This window comes from Schistocerca nitens, chromosome 7 (assembly GCF_023898315.1).
Source record: "Schistocerca nitens isolate TAMUIC-IGC-003100 chromosome 7, iqSchNite1.1, whole genome shotgun sequence".
In the NCBI taxonomy this organism is placed as follows: domain Eukaryota; kingdom Metazoa; phylum Arthropoda; class Insecta; order Orthoptera; family Acrididae; genus Schistocerca; species Schistocerca nitens.
In genome coordinates this window covers 309,480,785-309,485,784 of record NC_064620.1, presented here as the reverse complement: position 1 = coordinate 309,485,784, position 5,000 = coordinate 309,480,785, and the positions used below count along the sequence as shown (strand labels likewise).

General features: G+C 53.7%; 1 non-coding gene across 1 annotated transcript in view; it reads left to right on the top strand.

The window, feature by feature from the left end:
- Positions 1-4,575: 4,575 nt before the first annotated feature.
- The window catches only part of LOC126197106 (small subunit ribosomal RNA), a 1,909-nt gene continuing 1,484 nt past the window's right edge, over positions 4,576-5,000 (top strand). Inside the window, exon 1 of the ribosomal RNA XR_007539506.1 lies at positions 4,576-5,000. This exon is cut by the window's right edge and continues 1,484 nt beyond it. This is a non-coding gene — a ribosomal RNA (small subunit ribosomal RNA).

Sequence of the window (5,000 nt, the reverse complement as noted above, 5' to 3'; positions counted from 1 at the left end):
TGCATCCACTGTCCACCACAAGAGCACCAACGCCAGTCCCTGCGCCGCACGACGTCGTCCACCGACAATCACGCCACCCGCCCCCGTACGTGCCTCACGTCACCTGCCCAAATTGCAACTCCAGCGGATGAACGGCGGACTTTTCTCGCAGTCGTAAGTTGCAATCCACCCCTATATCATCCGTTTCATGAAGCGTTGTATCCAAGATGCGAAATTCCCGCTGTCCCTACACATGCTCTAAGTCTGTGCGCGATTGCGTGCTCACAGTACGGATTCCGATGCTGAGCGATCAGCTAGGAAGCGCCCCAACCATGTCGGTCCCCATGGGCGTTGCACTCGCAGTCGCAAAGACTCTGGCAATGGCTAAAAGCGCTCCGCAATACATCACGCAGACGGGTAATGACGGTCCGAGCGCTCAGTGTGAGGAGAGCATTACTGAGCCCTGACCCACAAGCAGGTTGTAGCGTATCCCACCCGCAGACATGTGACGTTGTCACACGACCAGTTGTCACTAATCGACTCATTGCTGATAATCATATGCCATACACCGGGGAAAGCTGCCGCAAGGGGTAGCTACGTAGTGCAGTCGCACCTCTACTACTGTACAGAGATAGAACACCACGAGACTGCAACCAGATTAAACTGATACATGGCGCTGATAACTAATAGATGCAGAGCCATCGGAATATAGATGACATACGACATAGAACTGTCCCTATACATGCTGACAGTCTCTGCACACAATGTGAACTACACGTCACCCAGACACCCTATCACACACTACTCTCTGGCTGTAACAGACACAGACACAATATCTAAGCACCACCATGGAACAACATCCAGTGCATCCTCTCCGCCACATTACACCATTCACACTATGATAACAAAACCAGGAGGTCCACCCCAAAAACAGAATATCTCACACTTCCAACAACCATCATTACGCAGATAAGCCACAAACACCCACACATGTGCTACACAGGGGTGCAGCCAACACCACCACACTGGCGTGTCTCACAGCATATAAGCAATGGCAGGAATGAAAGACACAGGTCTGCCACTCCCTTGCCACACCCACAGAACCGGCGCACCACCTCCCCTGAGCCAAAGGTGCATCCTGACGTGACACATCTCAGGGTGCCTCAGGCGTCCACTTACCATCATCACTATGAACGAACCTCGTCCCCTCCCCCCTCATACACCATCCCTTAACCTAACCTATGTTGCGCCTTAACCTAACCTATGTTGCGCCTTAACCTAACCTATGTTGCGCCTTAACCTAACCTATGTTGCGCCTTAACCTAACCTATGTTGCGCCTTAACCTAACCTATGTTGCGCCTTAACCTAACCTATGTTGCGCCTTAACCTAACCTATGTTGCGCCCTAACCTAACCTATGTTGCGCCCTAACCTAACCTATGTTGCGCCCTAACCTAACCTATGTTGCGCCCTAACCTAACCTATGTTGCGCCCTAACCTAACCTATGTTGCGCCCTAACCTAACCTATGTTGCGCCCTAACCTAACCTATGTTGCGCCCTAACCTAACCTATGTTGCGCCCTAACCTAACCTATGTTGCGCCCTAACCTAACCTATGTTGCGCCCTAACCTAACCTATGTTGCGCCCTAACCTAACCTATGTTGCGCCCTAACCTAACCTATGTTGCGCCCTAACCTAACCTATGTTGCGCCCTAACCTAACCTATGTTGCGCCCTAACCTAACCTATGTTGCGCCCTAACCTAACCCATGTTGCGCCTTAACCTAACCTATGTTGCGCCTTAACCTAACCTATGTTGCGCCTTAACCTAACCTATGTTGCGCCTTAACCTAACCTATGTTGCGCCTTAACCTAACCTATGTTGCGCCTTAACCTAACCTATGTTGCGCCTTAACCTAACCTATGTTGCGCCTTAACCTAACCTATGTTGCGCCTTAACCTAACCTATGTTGCGCCTTAACCTAACCTATGTTGCGCCTTAACCTAACCTATGTTGCGCCTTAACCTAACCTATGTTGCGCCTTAACCTAACCTATGTTGCGCCTTAACCTAACCTATGTTGCGCCTTAACCTAACCTATGTTGCGCCTTAACCTAACCTATGTTGCGCCTTAACCTAACCTATGTTGCGCCTTAACCTAACCTATGTTGCGCCTTAACCTAACCTATGTTGCGCCTTAACCTAACCTATGTTGCGCCTTAACCTAACCTATGTTGCGCCTTAACCTAACCTATGTTGCGCCTTAACCTAACCTATGTTGCGCCTTAACCTAACCTATGTTGCGCCTTAACCTAACCTATGTTGCGCCTTAACCTAACCTATGTTGCGCCTTAACCTAACCTATGTTGCGCCTTAACCTAACCTATGTTGCGCCTTAACCTAACCTATGTTGCGCCTTAACCTAACCTATGTTGCGCCTTAACCTAACCTACGTTGCGCCCTAACCTAACCTAACCTACGTTGCGCCCTAACCTAACCTAACCTACGTTGCGCCCTAACCTAACCTAACCTACGTTGCGCCCTAACCTAACCTAACCTACGTTGCGCCCTAACCTAACCTAACCTACGTTGCGCCCTAACCTAACCTAACCTACGTTGCGCCCTAACCTAACCTAACCTACGTTGCGCCCTAACCTAACCTAACCTACGTTGCGCCCTAACCTAACCTAACCTACGTTGCGCCCTAACCTAACCTAACCTACGTTGCGCCCTAACCTAACCTAACCTACGTTGGGCCCTAACCTAACCTAACCTACGTTGGGCCCTAACCTAACCTAACCTACGTTGGGCCCTAACCTAACCTAACCTACGTTGGGCCCTAACCTAACCTAACCTACGTTGGGCCCTAACCTAACCTAACCTACGTTGGGCCCTAACCTAACCTAACCTACGTTGGGCCCTAACCTAACCTACGTTGGGCCCTAACCTAACCTACGTTGGGCCCTAACCTAACCTACGTTGGGCCCTAACCTAACCTACGTTGGGCCCTAACCTAACCTACGTTGGGCCCTAACCTAACCTACGTTGCGCCCTAACCTAACCTATGTTGCGCCTTAACCTAACCTATGTTGCGCCTTAACCTAACCTACGTTGCGCCCTAACCTAACCTACGTTGCGCCCTAACCTAACCTACGTTGCGCCCTAACCTAACCTACGTTGGGCCCTAACCTAACCCACGTTGGGCCCTAACCTGACCTGTAATTGTTATATGAATTGCAACATTCATGTAGCGTTGCCTAATCGCAACCCTCTCAACATAGGTCAGTGCTCGCACTCTCTGGTGTCCTGCGTATTGATTCATGTTACGGTGCGTACCCTCACAACATCTAGCGAGTGTTGCGTACGTTCCACATGGTCCCGCTATCCACTGTAATGTGTACTGCTGTAAGACGTATATCGCCCCCCTGTCGCCTCTAGTTCGTCAGGCGGGAGTTTGCGTGTTCAATGAGCTTCGCAGCTGTGCAATGGCATTCGCATACGTACGCGGGCCACCTTCCACGTGTTCTCTCGTGTATACGTCGCAGCATGTATGTGGGCTGATGTGGCGTGTCGTGACGCATATCATCCAGGCATGCAAGACCCACTGAATTTGCAAATGTAGATGGACGTCTACGTTTGCTGCCCAAGTTACGCAAATGAACTGGAAATCCGTTGTTGCGCGGTTGTTTACGCTGGAGGTGAATCATTGATTGCGACAATCGGTACAGGTATTAACTGGTTGCTTCAGCGACACCCGTCATACCCACGAACGTGAGTGGGCATGTGGGTATGAAGCGATACGCGGCGGTGGCTGGGTGGGACCGTCCCCGGCCGGTGAGGGGGGAGCGCCCGGCGTGCTGGCCGCGCGCTGCGTGGGCGCACGCGCTACAGCCGGCTGGTGGGGGCGCCCAGTGGCAGGCGCGCCGGCCGACGGACGCGGCAGGCGGCGCAGCTGCGCGCCGGCGCACCCAGCGCGCGGCGCCGTGCGGCCAAAGTGGGTCCTCGCGGGCCCGGTGCGAAGCGCGGTGGACATCTGCAGTGTGCTGGTCCGATTGAGGACTGTGTGCGTCGAGGATGCGCCGCCGCCCGGCACTCGGCGCCGCGACGCCGTCTGCTGCTCGGTCGCCCCCGCGGTTCTCGCAGGTGGTTTGTATCGCAGCTGTGCGGATGTGTTGGCGCGTGCGCTGTGCTGGGAGAGTTCGCTTTGGCACCCAAGTGGGGCTCTGCCCCTCTGTGGCGCTGGCGTTGGAGCTGCCCGGCCACTGTTTGTGGCCGCGTGTTGTCTCCCGCCGGCAACACCACGACAGCACGCTCCCGGGCCTCTGTCGGCAGCGGCAAGCTCAGTTGGGAGCACGGGTGGTCGCACTGAAAGCGTCTACTCGCCTATCTCCGGGCGATTGCGCCTCTCTCGAACCCGACCAAGTACTTAGGACGGCGCTGCGCGCCGCCGGGACCTGAGAGGGTTTCGAGGTGTATCGTGCAGGGGAGCCCAGCCTCCTCCTGTTTGCGGAATAATTGAGCGGACGCTTGCGTGTTCGCGCGGGCCTCCGGGACACACTCCCGGGCGGCCGGCTGCTCAGCTCTAGTTGACGCAGCTCCCTGGTTGATCCTGCCAGTAGTCATATGCTTGTCTCAAAGATTAAGCCATGCATGTCTCAGTACAAGCCGCATTAAGGTGAAACCGCGAATGGCTCATTAAATCAGTTATGGTTCCTTAGATCGTACCCACGTTACTTGGATAACTGTGGTAATTCTAGAGCTAATACATGCAAACAGAGTCCCGACCAGAGATGGAAGGGACGCTTTTATTAGATCAAAACCAATCGGTCGGCTCGTCCGGTCCGTTTGCCTTGGTGACTCTGAATAACTTTGGGCTGATCGCACGGTCCTCGTACCGGCGACGCATCTTTCAAATGTCTGCCTTATCAACTGTCGATGGTAGGTTCTGCGCCTACCATGGTTGTAACGGGTAACGGGGAATCAGGGTTCGATTCCGGAGAGGGAGCCTGAGAAACGGCTAC